Source organism: Trachypithecus francoisi, unplaced genomic scaffold (assembly GCF_009764315.1).
Source record: "Trachypithecus francoisi isolate TF-2019V2 unplaced genomic scaffold, Tfra_2.0 Lachesis_group18, whole genome shotgun sequence".
In the NCBI taxonomy this organism is placed as follows: Eukaryota; Metazoa; Chordata; class Mammalia; order Primates; family Cercopithecidae; genus Trachypithecus; species Trachypithecus francoisi.
In genome coordinates this window covers 59,945,783-59,964,310 of record NW_022681463.1, presented here as the reverse complement: position 1 = coordinate 59,964,310, position 18,528 = coordinate 59,945,783, and positions in this window count along the sequence as shown.

Here is an 18,528-nt window from a genome sequence, read left to right as displayed (position 1 = left end):
GCTTAAGTGATATTGTAAAAATGAATCCAGAAGGGAGTACAGTAATTAAATGATACCAGTCTTTTGACTTGTCAGTGAGCTACTGGCAAGGAACCTCTGAATGGTGTTCTCTAGGCAGTGAATCTGACAGAATAATATTTCAATTTCAACTGTATGCTCTTAACCAGTTATGAAAATATGATATAAGATAAAATCTCAATATAAAATGGAAGATTTTATTGGTTATATTTTGGTGTTTCTCTGTCCAGATACAAAGTCGTCCTATCACAGACGAATATCAATTAGGTTCATAATAAGTCTCTCTCCAATAACATGCTGCTTGCAAGCTTTCTTATTCTAGGGAATTATAAATTGACAATCTGATGGCTTGTCTCAGTGCTCTCTCATGTATTATATTTAAGCTGGAAAGCCAAGAATCACTAAGTGATTCCTATTCTCATTCTAATAATTTTAAAGATATGTACATATTTGTAGACTTAAAAAAATAATGTTGAGAGAATGTAAAAATAGCTAATAGTAGAGTAATATTTATGCACTAAATACTATTTGTATACTTTTTTTTTGAGCTGGAGTTTTGCTATGTGGCCTACTGTGGACTTAACCCTTTGACTCGAGCAATCCTCTCACGTCAGTCTGCTGAGACACTTTTTTTGAGCCATGTATTTTATATGTAATACAGATACAAATTCATTTCCACAAGAAGAACCTAAGGCACAGAGAGGTCATGTAGTATGTCTACATTCACAGAGTTATTAAATATTGAGGACAAAATTCAACCCAGCAGTTTCTTAGGTATCATATGATACTACCCTCATTGCAGTCACATGTTGTAATCATCTGGGATGGCTACTGGCACTCAAAAGCATACATTTCCCTTTGAATTGCTGATTTTGCTAAACTAGAAAATAACAGGAGAGAAGAAAAATCCACCAGAGAGAAGCAACATTCAAGAAACTGTTAAAAACATGTTTATAATATTTGCCAAAAAATTTACTATGAATAAGATTTAGTTAACTTTGCCACGAAGTATACAGAATAAATATGCCCAGTTAAATTTGGGCACAGTTAGAAAATGTTTACACTAAATAAAAATTGTTTATCTGAAGTTCCATTTTAACTGGTATCCTGTGTTTTCATTAGCTAAACATGGCAAATCTAATTTTATGAATTAATAGGTGTCACAAGTGAAAAAATCAAAATAATTTTAGGTGATTTAAAACATTCATAAATTATACTAGATAGCTTCAACTTTTATAAATTCAAGTATTTACAATTTGATTTTTAATCAAATAAAAATAAATATTTAAATCTGTATTTGACTATTGAAAAAACATATACTTGATTCAACATGGTTTAGAAAACTGACAAATGGCCGGGCGCGGTGGCTCACGCCTGTAATCCCAGCACTTTGGGAGGCGGAGGCGGGCGGATCACGAGGTCAGGAGATCGAGACCATCCTGGCTAACACCGTGAAACCCCGTCTCTACTAAAACTACAAAAATCTAGCCCCGCGTAGTGGCGGGCGCCTGTAGTCCCAGCTACTCGGGAGGCTGAGGCAAGGCAGAAGAATGGCGTAAACCCGGGAGGCGGAGCTGCAGTGAGCCGAGATTGCGCCACTGCACTGCGGCCTGGGTGACACGGCAAGACTCTGTCTCAAAAAAAAAAAAAAGAAAGAAAGAAAACTGACAAATGACAGAAATATTGTATATGTAATATGAGTATACGTATGTGTGTATAAATGTATCTGTGTTTGTTCATGTGTATGTATGTGTATTTTTCTGTGCCCCAAACACATAATTGAGCTAAACAAACAAAAGGAATCTGTGCATAGTAGAAATGAAGAAAATATTCTAAATGTCAATGGGGCAGACATCAACGTCATCTATGCCTCACATCTAGAAGCTGAGTTTGGCTCTATTAATATGATGACACTAAAAGTGCTGCACAGAAGAGAGGAAAATGCATGAAACATAATAAAGGATGGTCTAACTCGATCAGAAAAATGCAAATTAAGACAGCAATGGAACATGATCTCTGCTCTTGATATTGGGAGAATTTTCATATCTAGCAAAATTAAGTGTTTGGAGGAATGTAGAACGAAAGCAACTCTCGTATACCAAATTAGGAAAACAAGAGCAATTTAGCAATGTCTAATTTCATCAATGAGAGACATACTCTTTGATCAGCAATCTCATTATGGCATAGCAGTACAGCTACAATATTTTTGCATAATATCTTAAGCTAATGTTTATTTGCTGTACTATTTTATAACTTTTTGAATCTCTGAATTATTCAAAAAGAATTATTTAAAATTATGAAAAATAAAAGCTATTTTAAAATAACTATTGGAGAAAAAAATTCTCTAAATCTAAGTAAACAAGCTTCCATATCTAAGGAAAATGAGACAATGGAGCTATTGTGAGGGAAAAGAATGTTTCTAATTTAGAATTCTTTTTTTTTTTTTTTTTTTGAGGCGGAGTCTCGCTCTGCCGCCCAGGCTGGAGTGCTGTGGCGGATCTCGGCTCACTGCAAGCTCCGCCTCCCGGGTTCACGCCATTCTCCTGCCTCAGCCTCCTGAGTAGCTGGGATACAGGCGCCCGCAACCGCGCCCGGCTAATTTTTTTTTTTTTTTTGTATTTTTAGTAGAGACGGGGTTTCACCATGGTCTCGATCTCCTGACCTTGTGATCCGCCCGCCTCGGCCTCCCAAAGTGCTGGGATTACAGGCGTGAGCCACCGCGCCCGGCCTAATTTAGAATTCTAAACAAACTTTATTCAAAAGTAGGAGAGTAAAATATATTATTATATATTATACTACATCATCTAAAGTTTATACATTACATATAACAGTTTCCAAAAATTTTTCCAGAAACAGGATGATGTGGACTATTGAAATGAGGATGTAAAAGTCAATGAAGGACATGGAAATGCAGAAAACAGGGCACCCAACACAGGAGAGAAGTGAAATAAACCCTTACAATGGAGAGTTAAGGAAAGTCCCACAATAAGATATGTGTAGTAGAAATACTTAACACTGAGCCTAAGTTAGAACAAGAATTCAGAGGCTTCGAGAGTGAGGTTTCTACGAAAAAAACAACAACCAAAAACAAACAAACATCAAATTAATAGATTACATGATGCAATTAACTATTTAAAGTTTGTCAGGAGATATGAAGATCAGTTAGAGAGACAGCATACAAAAGCAAGCCTCAGATAATTCAGAAAGATTAAAAATGTTGACAGGAAGTCACATACTATAATGGTTCAGCTGTACACAATATATACATAAATATATTGATATTGAGTATTATCCAAAATTTGTGTTAAATTTTTTTTAGAATTTAGGCATGGGTTTGCACAATGGAAAAAGGAGAAACACAGTAAGTTATATTTAAAATGGGAGAGACAAGCACAAACTAGTAGAATTTAAAATTCATTAACATTGAATAAATATTGAAAGAATAAATTTAAAATGTAAAAATGTTTTCCTTAATGGAATAGAAATTATTATTAAAAAGGGGTAGAGAGAAAATTGTGACACTTTGTTATAAATGTGTAATGTTTAGTTTTAGTTAATTTTTTTATTTCTATGGATTTAGGGGTACAAGTGCAGTTACATTACACAGATTTTTTGCATAGTGGTAAACTCTGGGCTTTTAGTGTACCCATCACCAAAATACTGTACATTGTATCCAAAAGCTAGTATTTCATCCCTAACCTGCCTCCCACCCTTCCACTTTCTGGAGTTTCCAATGTCTATTTTCTACTCTGTATGTCCTTGTGTACTCATTATTTAGTTCCCACTTATAATTGAGAACATGCTGTTTTTGATTTTCTGTTTCTGAGTTATTTCACTAAAGACAATGGTCTCCAGTTCTATTTGTGTTGCTGCAAAAGACATGCAAAAGACATGATTTCATTCTTTATGGCTGAGTAGTATCCTATGGTGTGTGTGTGTGCATGTGTGTGTGTGTATAGGCCTGTATATATATACACACACACATATATGTATTTATATTGGCAACAACAACACCTAGAAATATATTTAACCAAGGAGATACGAGACCTCTGAACACTGATGGAAGAAATCATAGCTGACACAAACAAATAGAAAACATCTATGCTCATGGATCTGCAGAATCAATATCCTTAAAGTGACCATACTGCTCAAAGCAACCTACAGATTCAGTGTTATGTCCTATCAAACTACCAATATCATTCTTTACAGAATTGGAAAAAAAAAATCCTAAAATTCACCTAAACCAAAAAAGAGCTCAAATAGTCAAAGCAATTCTGAGCAAAAGAACAAAACCAGGGGCATTACATTGCCTGACTTCAAATTATACTACACTGATGCAGTAAACAAAGCAGCGTGGTACTGGTATAAAAATAAACATATGCTTTGGGGGGCCGAGGTGGGTGGATCACCTAAGGTCAAGAGTTCGAGACCAGCCAGGCCAACACGGTAAAACCCCATCTCTACTGAAAATACAAAAATTAGCCAGGTGTGGTGGTGTGCAACTTTAATCCTAGCTACTCAGGAGGCTGAGGTAGGAGAATTGCCTGAACCCATGAGAGGAGGTTGCAGTAAGCTGAGATCCTGGGCCATAGAGTGATACTCTGTTTCAAAAAAAAAAAAAAAAAAGAAAAAGTATGGATCAATGGAACAGGATAGAGATCTCAGAAACAAAGTTACATACCTACAACCAACAAAGTAGACCTGGAATATTTAAATGTAATAGTGTGCTTATATTGCTTTGAAGAGAAGCGTCTTGAATGAATCTAGCAAAATGTTTTCAGAAATTTTACATAGATTATAATAAAACAATAATATTTGAAAGAAATGGAAATTAATGGAAAAATATGATTTTGATAGAAGGATGGTTAATGCTGATTGGCATATTTTTAAAAGTAAACACCAGTTCACTTTTGGTTACCAAAAGTAGCCAAAATAAATAAAGCAAAATTATGGTTTTAATATTTATTCACAAGCCTATAAACATGATGATAGTTATAAAAAGCCAAGGTAAAAACTTAAACATGGCATATCAGACACTTGTTCAAACTTGGAGAGTTATTAAAAAATAGTATATTTTGGCGGATGTAGGCATATATTAGTGGCATCAAAATGTGTTTGAGAATTGTTAAGGCATATACAACATCTTGGTTAACTCTTGGTAGAATGGAAAGAAAAGTAATTCCAGGTTTTTATAATTCCCCTTAATATTTATACTTGATTTTTTTCTCATCAAGGTAAATACAAATGATTTTAGAAATATATTTTTACGAAGTCTTTTAAAATAAGTTTACAGTTTTGTAGAAGTAACAATTATGTTATTCTCATACTTCATTTTGAAAATAAGATTTAAATAAATTATATCCTTTCAATAACAGAAATAGTATCAACTAATTTGCAAACTGATTAATATTGATGATCACATAGATTACCAAAAGCATATGAACACAGTAGTTATGGGCACACTTATCACTGCTGTTTTCTTTATCTATCTCTGAAGTCCACTTTTTAACAAACACAGTGCTTCAAAAAATTTTGATGTTTTAATGGGATATGTTATAAATTTTCTTATTCCATTTAGCACAGGTAAGAGAAAACAAATGTATTAATTAAATTCACTAATTGCCAAAGAAATTTTATAAATTTGTAGCATTACTCTTTCATCTTATAAAATTCTCATTTAGAGGAATTAATTTTATAAAACAGAGTTCAGTAAACAGAGAAAGCCATACCCATTATTTACAAGAAAAACCCTTTCATATCATTAACATCATGCTCATATTTTACTTTTAACTTTTTTATTCTTTTCTGCCTTATATACTTAATTATCTAACTTAAGAATTTGCTAATCATTTGTTGTAGGGATTTAAGACTCTGAGCGGTTTATAGGTAGAAGGATTGGAGAGGTGAGAATTATAATATATGTGACATCAGGTAATTCAGCAGACATGATAAATCATCAGGGAAATGTGTCCACGGTTTTTGGAACTCTTTTGTATAATAATTATTTTTAGAATCTGATAAAAACTATTAAATACCTTTTTAAATCAGTTACACATATGCACATAGTTTTGATTCAACTTCAGGAGTTTAGCAGGTTCCTGTAATGCAAATGTAGAGGCACTTTCCTGGAACTTTTTTTAGTGAATTTGCTCACGGCAAAAAAAGAAAAAAAAAAAAAAAGATACTTTGTAGTGGTCATTTAAACACTATTTTTCTCCCAAACAATGGCATTTCGGAATATTCCAGAACATTATGAAGCATCACAGAATGTGAATGTTACAAAAATTTTATGATGCACTCACACTGAAGCAGAAACTATGGTTTACACTTGGAAAAAAAAAAAAAAAGACATAAATAAAGAATGCTTTGCCCTCAAAAGCCAGAAGACACCAATTGAAAGACAGGGTAGGAATTTATTGAATTACTATTAATATGGTGTAACAGGGAGGAAATACAGGTAGGTAAAAGTATAATTATTTGGTGTAGTCTAGCAGAATGCTTGCTATTTAAACATATAACCTGATCCGTAATAGAAAATGAAACTAGAACTACCAAGAGGGGAAAGATCATGCGGGGCCTCAGGCCCCACCTCAGGCAGTACGGATGTTATCCACCACAGAATGAACTGCCTACGGTAATACATACTTTATTTTTATTTATTGTATAAACAGCATTGCCTGAAGTAAAAATGTAAAATTTAATTTTCAAAAATAAAATAGATATTTCTGACATGTTTTCAACTGATTTTAAATAATAGAAATAAAATCATGTTAAAATTTTATATCAAAACTATGTTTTAATTGTTGTTACTTTATGCCACCAGGCTATCATTTGGTTTAGCTATTGTCTTTAGACATTTTAAGTTCGTTTATTGTATTATTTAAAAGGTATTTTTATCCAAAACCATGTCATATTTTATACTTCTTTTTATACTGCTTTTTAATTATGGCGTTCAATTATAAACTTATTATTTTAGATTTTTTTTGTAGGTATTGCAGTGTTCAGGTGTTTAAAGATAATTCAATTTGCATGGTCTTGCTACAAAATATTAACGATTGTCTCTAAAATAATGACTACATCTCAGATATCTTTTTAAAAATTTTTGACCTTAAGTATTTTTCATATGTCAATATCATTTTGTCCTGTTCTACTGATAGTGTGAAATTACATCACTAGGTATCAGCTACGTCCTATAGTTATATTAAGAACATAACCCCATATCTTACAGTGCATTTTCTTTCAAGTTTTAAATCTATCTTTACAAAATCACCTCGAATATCCTCTGCTTAGTGGAATACATGTGCCTTGAGCTCTAAATTCTCCAAATCCTCTCATGATGTTAGGTGGTCACCTAACATGGGTGTATTTTGACTTCCACATGCTGCAAGAACATGTAGATAATAGTTTACATAGGAACTATAAAGAAAAGATACTACACAGTTCAAAATATTAAAGTTAGAATTTCCTAGTCTGATTCTGATACTAACCAAATTTATGTTTAAGCAGTTAAAGGAATTGTTGCTCTGTGTATTGCACTGTGAAAATGTAAAGTATGGAGATATGACAACACAAATAAACTACTAAGTTTTTTAATGTTATTCTGGCTTTATTTCTTATCAATACATCTTACCAGCATGTTGCTACAGCCTCACATAGGCATGATAATATTTCTGTGCTAGCAGACACTTAAGTAAATAGCAACTTAACAGTTCTTTTCCTCACAGAAGCTTAGAGCAATATGAGAGGGCAGCAAAAGAGAGGTTGCTAGAATGTAAATAAAAGTAAATATTTTGTTATCTAACCTGGAGGAAACATAGTGTAAATAGTTTCCCATGCCTATCCTTGCCATAAAGTAAAAAGCAAATAAAGACAGATGTACTTGTTTGTTTATTTATAAAACAATGCTCTTTCGTATACAAAGAATAGGTTTTGGATTCATATCAATATAAGTTTAGAGAGCTTCTTAGTCATTCTTTGGTTTTATAAAATTGAGTAAGTTAAGCAGTCTGAGACTTGGCTTCATCATGTATTAAGTGGAGATTCAGATGCTCCACTCAGATAATTGTGAGAATTCAAAATAAGAAAAGCTTCTAATGCAGTGATTTGCATGTGTTTGGTATCCTCTAAATGGTCATTTTCATTATCATTGTTTGTGCAAACACTTGATTAAAAAGTGCCAAGATGGAACCTATACCAGAGATATGAGTATTTGAGAGTGCATATGCAAATATTAAAAAGTGCTCAATAAATATATGTAGTAATCAGAGTTTTATACATTTTCTTACATCAAGTAATGAACTTTAATTTCAACATTATATTAATTTTGCTCAACTTTCTATTATCCGTCACCTTCCAAAAGATAGTGATTATCAATGCTTGTAACATCTTGCCTACACATGTTTGACTCTATCTTTGGGTGCTAAGAAAATACTGCAACAATTCCTTTAACTTCTTAAACATAAATTTGGTTAGTATCAGAATCAGACTAGGAAGTTCTAACTTTAATATTTTTAACTAGCAGCTTAAAACCTGTTGTGTTAGCCCTCAATCACTTTCTTTCCAATAGTTGAAGTCCTAATAAACTGATTCCATTTGTAGAATAATTCAGTGATTTTTCCCTTCTGTGACAATTGAACTTCTCCAAGTTCTCAAGACCACAAATGTTGCTCTCAAGAGCAACTAGAAACCTAAAGAGGCTTGTAAATACTTATTGCAAATTTCAGTGACATTGGAGATGACTTCATAAACAAATAAACAGGTTTTTCAGCCCAAGCCTCCTTCTGGACAAAATTGCCTTCTAATACAGTTTAGTTCTGTAATCTGTTCATTACGTCATGCAGACTGTACCATTCCCTCGATTCTTCACTCATACTTTAACTTGACTCACCACTGATGTTTTGTAAATACTCATTTAGGGTATAACACAATTTTTTTTGTTGTTGTTATATTTGAACCAAGTGGAAGACAAACTAGATTAGAGAAGCTTTAAGACACTTTAAAAATTACATGTTATTTTACAGGAACAGCTCCAGTCTCCAACTCCCAGCGCAAGCGACACAGGAGACTGGTGATTTCGGCATTCTCAACTGAGGTACTGGGGTCATCTCACTGGGGAGTGCCGGACAATTGGTGCTGGTCAGCTGCTGCAGCCCGATCAGTGAGAGCTGAAGCAGGGTGAGGCATTGCCTCACCTGGGAAGCGCAAGGGGGAAGGGAATCCCTTTTCCTAGCCAGTGGAACTGAGACACACAACACCTGGAAAATCGGGTAACTCCCACCCCAATACTGCACTTTAAGCAAACGGGCACACCAGGAGATTATACCCACACCTGGCTGGGAGGGTCCCACGGCCACGGAGCCTCCCTCATTGCTGGCACAGCAGTCTGCGATCTAACCGAAATGGCAGCAGCCAGGATGGGGGAGGGGCGCCCATCATTGCTGAGGCTTAAGTAGGTAAACAAAGCCGCTGGGAAGTGGATCTGGGTGGAGCTCATAGCAGCTCAAGGAAACCTGCCTGTCTCTGTAGACTCCACCTCTGGGGACAGGGCACAACTAAACAACAAAAGGGGAAGCAGCAGAGGCCTGTGCAGACGCGAATGACTCTGTCTGACAGCTTTGAAGATAGCAGTGGATCTCCCAACACGGAGGATGACATCTGAGAAGGGACAGACTGTCTGCTCAAGTGGGTCCTTGACCCCTGAGTAGCCTAACTGGGAGATATCCCCTACTAGGGGCAGTCTGACAACCCACACCTCACAGGGTGAAGTACACCCCTGAGAGGAAGCTTCCAAAGGAAGAATCAGACAGGTACACTCGCTGTTCAGCAATATTCTATCTTCTGCAACCTCTGCTGCTGATACCCAGGCAAACAGGGTCTGGAGTGGACCTCAAGCAATCTCCAACAGACCTACAGCTGAGGGTCCTGACTGTCAGAAGGAAAACTATCAAACAGGAAGGACACCTATACCAAAACCCCATCAGTACGTCACCATCATCAAAGATCAGAGACAGATAAAACCACAAAGATGGGGAAAAAGCAGGGCAGAAAAGCTGGAAATTCAAAAAATAAGAGAGCATCTCCCCCTGCAAAGGAGCGCAGCCCATCGCCAGCAATGGATCAAAGCTGGTCAGAGAATGACTTTGACGAGATGAGAGAAGAAGGCTTCAGTCCATCAAACTTCTCAGAGCTAAAGGAGGAATTACGTACCCAGCGCAAAGAAACTAAAAATCTTGAAAAAAGAGTGGAAGAATTGACAGCTAGACTAATTAATGCAGAGAAGGTCATAAACAAAATGACAGAGATGAAAACCATGACACGAGAAATACGTGACAAATGCACAAGCTTCAGTAACTGATTCGATCAACGGGAAGAAAGAATATCAGCGATTGAGGATCAAATGAATGAAATGAAGCGAGAAGAGAAACCAAAAGAAGAAAGAAGAAAAAGAAATGAACAAAGCCTGCAAGAAGTATGGGATTATGTAAAAAGACCAAATCTACGTCTGATTGGGGTGCCTGAAAGTGAGGGGGAAAATGGAACCAAGTTGGAAAACACTCTTCAGGATATCATCCAGGAGAACTTCCCCAACCTAGTAGGGCAGGCCAACATTCAAATTCAGAAAATACAGAGAATGCCACAAAGATACTCCTCCAGAAGAGCAACTCCAAGACACATAATTGCCAGATTCACCAAAGTTGAAATGAAGGAAAAAATCTTAAGGGCAGCCAGAGAGAAAGGTCGGGTTACCCACAAAGGGAAGCCCATCAGACTAACAGCAGATCTCTCGGCAGAAACTCTACAAGCCAGAAGAGAGTGGGGGCCAATATTCAACGTTCTTAAAGAAAACAATTTTAAACCCAGAATTTCATATCCAGCCAAACTAAGTTTCATAAGTGAAGGAGAAATAAAATACTTTACAGATAAGCAAATGCTTAGAGATTTTGTCACCACCAGGCCTGCCTTACAAGAGACCCTGAAGGAAGCCCTAAACATGGAAAGGAACAACCGGTACCAGCCATTGCAAAAACATGCCAAAATGTAAAGACCATCGAGGCTAGGAAGAAACTGCATCAACTAACGAGCAAAATAACCAGTTAACATCATAATGGCAGGATCAAGTTCACACATAACAATATTAACCTTAAATGTAAATGGACTAAATGCTCCAATTAAAAGACACAGACTGGCAAACTGGATAAAGAGTCAAGACCCATCAGTCTGCTGTATTCAGGAGACCCATTTCACATGCAGAGACATACACAGGCTCAAACAAAAAGGGATGGAGGAAGATCTACCAAGCAAATGGAGAACACACAAAAAAAGCAGGGGTTACAATACTAGTCTGTGATAAAACAGACTTTAAACCATCAAAGATCAAAAGAGACAAAGAAGGCCATTACATAATGGTAAAGGGATCAATTCAACAGGAAGAGCTAACTATCCTAAATATATATGCACCCAATACACGAGCACCCAGATTCATAAAGCAAGTCCTTAGAGACTTACAAAGAGACTTAGACTCCCATAAAATAATAATGGGAGACTTCAACACTCCACTGTCAACATTAGACAGATCAACAAGACAGAAAGTTAACAAGGATATCCAGGAATTGAACTCATCTCTGCACCAAGCGGACCTAATAGACATCTATAGAACTCTCCACCCCAAATCAACAGAATATACATTCTTCTCAGCACCACATTGCACTGATTCCAAAATTGACCACATAATTGGAAGTAAAGCACTCCTCAGCAAATGTCAAAGAACAGAAATTATAACAAACTGTCTCTCAGACCACAGTGCAATCAAACTAGAACTCAGGACTAAGAAACTCAATCAAAACCGCTCAACTATATGGAAACTGAACAATGAAATGAAGGCAGAGATAAAGATGTTCTTTGAAACCAATGAGAACAAAGATACAACATACCAGAATCTCTGGGACACATTTAAAGCAGTGTGTAGAGGGAAATTTATAGCACTAAATGCCCACAAGAGAAAGCAGGAAGATCTAAAATTGACACTCTAACATCACAATTAAAAGAACTAGAGTGGCAAGAGCAAACACATTCAAAAGCTAGCAGAAGGCAAGAAATAACTAAGATCAGAGCAGAACTGAAGGAGATAGAGACATAAAAAACCCTCCAAAAAATCAATGAATCCAGGAGTTGGTTTTTTGAAAAGATCAACAAAATTGACAGACTGCTAGTAAGACTAATAAAGAAGAAAAGAGAGAGGAATCAAATAGATGCAATAAAAAATGATAAAGGGGATATCACCACTGGCCCCACAGAAATACAAATTACCATCAGAGAATACTATAAACACCTCTACGCAAATCAACTAGAAAATCTAGAAGAAATGGATATTTTCCTGGACACTTACACTCTTTCAAGACTAAACCAGGAAGAAGTTGAATCCCTGAATAGACCAATAGGAGGCTCTGAAACTGAGGCAATAATTAATAGCCTACCAACCAAAAAAAGTCCAGGACCAGATGGATTCACAGCTGAATTCTACCAGAGGTACAAGGAGGAGTTGGTACCATTCCTTCTGAAACTATTCCTATCAATAGAAAAAGAGGGAATCCTCCCTAACTCATTTTATGAGGCCAACATCATCCTGATACCAAAGCCTGGCAGAGACACAACAAAAAAAGAGAATTTTAGACCAATATCCCTGATGAATATCGATGCAAAAATTCTCAATAAAATACTGGCAAACCGGAATCAGCAGCACATCAAAAAGCTTATCCACCATGATCAAGTGGGCTTCATCCCTGGGATGCAAGGCTGGTTCAACATTCACAAATCAATAAATGTAATCCAGCATATAAACAGAACCAAAGACAAGAACCACATGATTATCTCAATAGATGCAGAAAAGGCTTTTGACAAAATTCAACAGCCCTTCATGCTAAAAACGCTCAATAAATTCGATATTGATGGAATGTACCTCAAAATAATAAGAGCTATTTATGACAAACCCACAGCTAATATCATACTGAATGGGCAAAAACTGGAACAATTCCCTTTGAAAACTGGCACAAGAAAGGGATGCCCTCTCTCACCACTCCTATTCAACATAGTGTTGGAAGTTCTGGCTATGGCAATCAGGCAAGAGAAAGAAATCAAGGGTATTCAGTTAGGAAAAGAAGAAGTCAAATTGTTCCTGTTTGCAGATGACATGATTGTATATTTAGAAAACTCCATTGTCTCAGCCCAATATCTCCTTAAGCTGATAAGCAACTTCAGCAAAGTCTCAGGATACAAAATTAATGTGCAAAAATCACAAGCATTCTTATACACCAATAACAGACAAACAGAGAGCCAAATTATGAATGAACTTCCATTCACAATTGCTTCAAAGAGAATAAAATACCTAGGAATCCAACTTACAAGGGATGCAAAGGACCTCTTCAAGGAGAACTACAAACCACTGCTCAGTGAAATAAAAGAGGACACTAACAAATGGAAGAACATACCATGCTCATGGATAGGAAGAATCAATATCGTGAAAATGGCCATAGTGCCCAAGGTTATTTGTAGATTCAATGCCATCCCCATCAAGCTACCAATGAGTTTCTTCACAGAAGTGGAAAAAACTGCTTTAAAGTTCATATGGAACCAAAAAACAGCCAGCATTGCCAAGACAATCCTAAGTCAAAAGAACAAAGCTGGAGGCGTCATGCTACCTGACTTCAAACTATACTAAAAGGCTACAGTAACCAAAACAGCATGGTACTGGTACCAAAACAGAGACATAGACCAATGGAACAGAGCAGAGTCCTCATAAATAATATCACACATCTACAGCCATCTGATCTTTGACAAACCTGAGAAAAACAAGAAATGGGTAAAGATTCCCTATTTAATAAATGGTACTGGGAAAGTTGGCTAACTATAAGTAGAAAGCTGAAACTGGACCCTTTCCTTACTCCTTATTCTAAGATTAATTCAAGATGGATTGGAGACTTAAATGTTAGACCTAATACCATAAAAACCCTAGAAGAAAACCTAGGTAGTACCATTCAGGACATAGGCATGGGCAAGGACTTCATGTCTAAAACACCAAAAGCAACGGTAGCAAAAGCCAAAATTGACAAATGGGATCTAATTAAACTAAAGAGCTTCTGCTCAGCAAAAGAAACTACCATCAGAGTGAACAGGCAACATACAGAATGGGAGAAAATTTTTGCAATCTACTCATCTGACAAAGGGCTAATATCCAGAATCTATGAAGAACCCAAACAAATACACAAGAAAAAAACAAACAACCCCATCAAAAAGTGGGCAAAGGATATGAACAGACATTTCTCCAAAGAAGACATTCATACAGACAACAGACACATGAAAAAATGCTCATCATCACTGGCCATCAGAGAAATGCAAATCAAAACCACAATGAGATAGCATCTCACACCAGTTAGAATGGCAATCATTAAGAAGTCAGGAAACAACAGGTGTTGGAGAGGATGTGGAGAAATAGGAACACTTTTACACTGTTGGTGGGATTGTAAACTAGTTCAACCATTATGGAAAACAGTATGGCAATTCCTCAAGGATCTAGAACTAAATGTACCATATGACCCAGCATCCCACTACTGGGTATATACCCAAAGGATTATAAATTACTCTACTACAAAGACACATGCACACGTATGTTTATTGCGGCACTATTCACAATAGCAAAGACTTGGAATCAACCCAAATGTCCATCTGTGACAGACTGGATTAAGAAAATGTGGCACATATACACCATGGAATATTATGCAGCCATAAAAAAGGATGAGTTTGCGTCCTTTGTAGGGACATGGATGCAGCTGGAAACCAACATTCTTAGCAAACTATCACAAGAACAGAAAACCAAACACTGCATATTCTCACTCATAGGTGGGAACTGAACAATGACATCACTTGGACTCGGGAAGGGGAACATCACACATCAGGGCCTATCATGGGGAGTGGGGAAAGGGGAGGGATTGCATTGGGAGTTATACCTGATATAAATGACGAATTGATGGGTGCTGACGAGTTGATGGTTGCAGCACACCAACATGGCACAAGTATACATATGTAACAAACCTGCACGTTATGCACATATACCCTAGAACTTAAAGTATAATAAAAAAAAAATTACATGTTATTTTACTTAAAAAATAACTGGTTGTATTTACAGATAACAAATATTTCCAAATGAATTTTACATTTTTGTTCTGATTTTTTGTATACACAAATTTTAAAGAAATTGTATTAGAATTATGAGAACATTATTGTGGTCAAGGTGTAGATGTAGATAGCTTTTGTTCTTCTAGTTGATTTTTGTCAAACATTACCAAAAAATCAATATTCAGTGGTGATGGCACAGAGACAAATGCTTTCTATACTCAAAACTTAGAAATTATTTCAATCGAGACATAGAGAAATATTTTGCTTTTGTGAAACCTGAATACATATTTAATCCTATAAAGTCTATGCTTTTATCCAAAAGGCATAGTTCTTACTCCGTCTTGGGAGAGAGATATCATCTTTTAAAATTTTCTCCCAGCTTTATGAGGTATAATTGACATATACAAATTGTATTTATTTAAAGTAAATAAGGTAATGCTTTGATATACATTGTAAATGATTAACACAGTCAAACTGAATAACATATCCATCACCTCACACAGTTACCACTTCTTTTGTAATGAGAGTACTTACGATCTATTCTCTTAGAAAATTTAATGTATACAAGATTAATTAATCTTCAGTATTTTCAGCACAAATATCTATTTTATTCTTTCTCTCTCTCTCTCTCTCTCTCTCCTCTCTCTCTCTCTCTCTCTCTCTCCTTTCTGTGTCTCTGTGACTCTCTCTCTCTGCCTCCTCTCTTATTCCTTCTTTGTAGGATATGGAGTCCTTGGTGGAATGTTTTGCCGCTGCACTTATTCAGTGTATGTCCTAATCACTCTCTTCTTTTGCTTTTTCCTTGAAAAGAAATAGATTTCTTACAGCTGAGTTCTAAAGCATGCAAAACATCATAAATACAAGGCATTCTTTGCCCTTGGAAAAATGGAAGGGCTTATGAAGATGTGTCTGGAATAAAAACTTATGCTGAAAATTCTAAATGTTCTTTACAACAAATCTTGTCGAGTAATGCATTGCATTATATTGTACTTCCCCAGGATAAGTAAAATTTATAAAATCGGCTGCAGCCATTTCTCTAGAGGATGGCTTCTGCTTCCTGGGAAACTAACCTGCAAGATCTGATAATGTAAGAAATGTAAAATACAAGAATGATTTCCAAATACTGTTCTTCTTTACAAATTTTAATTATGTATGATGAAAGGAAAAATGCTTAGTATCTGCTTTAAATTAAGATTCAGGGCCATCTAGTGTAGCATTCATGATTCATGAGATATTTAGCTTCTGCTATTGATGATATGTGCTCCATTGTGAATAACAAAAGAAAAAAAGTTAGCGTGCATTGTTGCCCTTATGTCCAAGGAGTTCGTAATTTAGCTGCATGTTTTAAAAGGTGAAAGATAAGGAAAGTGTTAACAAAAATGATTAACATTATACTTTTTTAAAGGCTTAATCGATAGCTGTATAAGCACATATCTACCACCCTTAACCTGAAACTGAGTTAGGACTGGCTGTATGCCATTTCCTCTCCAAAGCATCCTCTCCGCCGAAATACAGTGACTTTTAGAAAGATCCATGACTCTATTATCTACTCTACTAATGCCTATTCTTTACAGGTTTTAGTTCCTCCAATCTCTCATCTCCACCCCTTAATTTTATTGGATTTTACAAATGTACAAATAGATTTTTCAGGGCTATGTGGAGGATTTGGAACAAGGACTAATTAAATAGAAAAGAAGGACCTTTATAACATCTTTCATTTCCCCTGAATGAGAGGATTAATTTCAACAAATTACAATTGTCTTAAATATAACCCAATTTTCTTAAATGCAACCCACATAGGATTGTTCTACAAGAGTCTTTAATGATGGAACACATTCTTTAGTAAATTTATGCTACTTGTTATTTAGATGTATTTAAAAATCATTAAAAAGATTCCTCATGATTCATTATACATACATTCTAACCTCACTGTAATTCAGGAAGAAATAATAGCAAGTGCTCTAGCCCACAGGTCAAGAATTGGTGTCCATAAAGCAGTAATAACTGTCTAGATTTTACTCTTCCTTCTCTGAAACATAATAATTTTTGACCTGTGTTAATTCTCCATTATGAATGTGAATGTCCAATTAATTCATCCCTGCTCTGCCCCATTGAAGCATCCCATTTATGCCTCTCATGCTTCCTTCAATTCCAAGTCTTTCACCATTAAGCTTTTTAAAAGGAACTCAGCCTTCCATTTATGGTGCATTTTGGAGCATTTGTATGTGTAACTCTGAACTGGAACTAAATATATTCTACATGTTGCTGCTGTTATTTTCTTGTAAATATTAATATTATAAATAAACACATGCTGGATATTAAGGAGAACTTCCTATCATCAGTGCATTAAGTAACTATTGAGACTCCATATACTATGAGCAGTTTGTAAAAACCTCACCATCAGAACTATTCAAAAAGAAGGAATAAAGAGAGCAGCAAACAAGATTTAAATTTTAAGGTTTAATTTATGTTCAAAGGTATAAGAAATTAAATATGGGAAAAATAAGATACAAGTAACCCCAAATATTTGAGCAGTATTTATAATAAAGGAGAAGAGTAATGATTCTATTTTCTGTTATAAATTTGGGGTAAATGAGAATATTATTAAAATGTTCTATTGTTTACTCATAAAACAACATTTATTAAGCATGTACAGCCATTGTATTGAATAAATTATTAGTTCTGTAGAATGGATTCATACGATTAAAAATATCTTATTGCAAAAATTGACACATGAGCAAACAATAATCTCCTTGAACCAGGCACCTTAAACCTAGTTTTAAAAAGGAGATAATTTGAGTACAATATAGTACCACCATTAAGAAGTTGTTAATGCTTTCCTCTAATTAAGAAGGCAAAAAAGAAAAATCATATAGATGAACAACGAAAAAAAACTAGAACACAAAATGGGATTGGGAACAAGGAAAATGAAAGAATAGAATCATTAAGATCAGTATATTTTATTCAGTAAATATTTATTAACCATATTTCATGTGCTATGCACTGTTGTAAACAATAGACATATATTATGGATTATAAGAAAAAAATCTTTCCTTTCATGTAGTCTACATTCCAATTCCAGTAAAAAGGCAGACAATAAACAAACACAGTGCATAGAATGTTAAATAGTGGTACCTGTTGAGAAAATAACTGAAACAGGAGAAGGGGTTAGGAAGTGTGGGAGAATTAGCTGTAATTCAAACTTGTGTCCAGGAACAGTCTAACAGATTAAGTGTCATTTGAAATGGAGACCGGAAGGAGGCAAGGGAGTAAGTCATGAAGATATATCTAGGATAAGAGAAGAGGAAATAGGAAATACAAAGATCCTGAAGACAGGGGGTC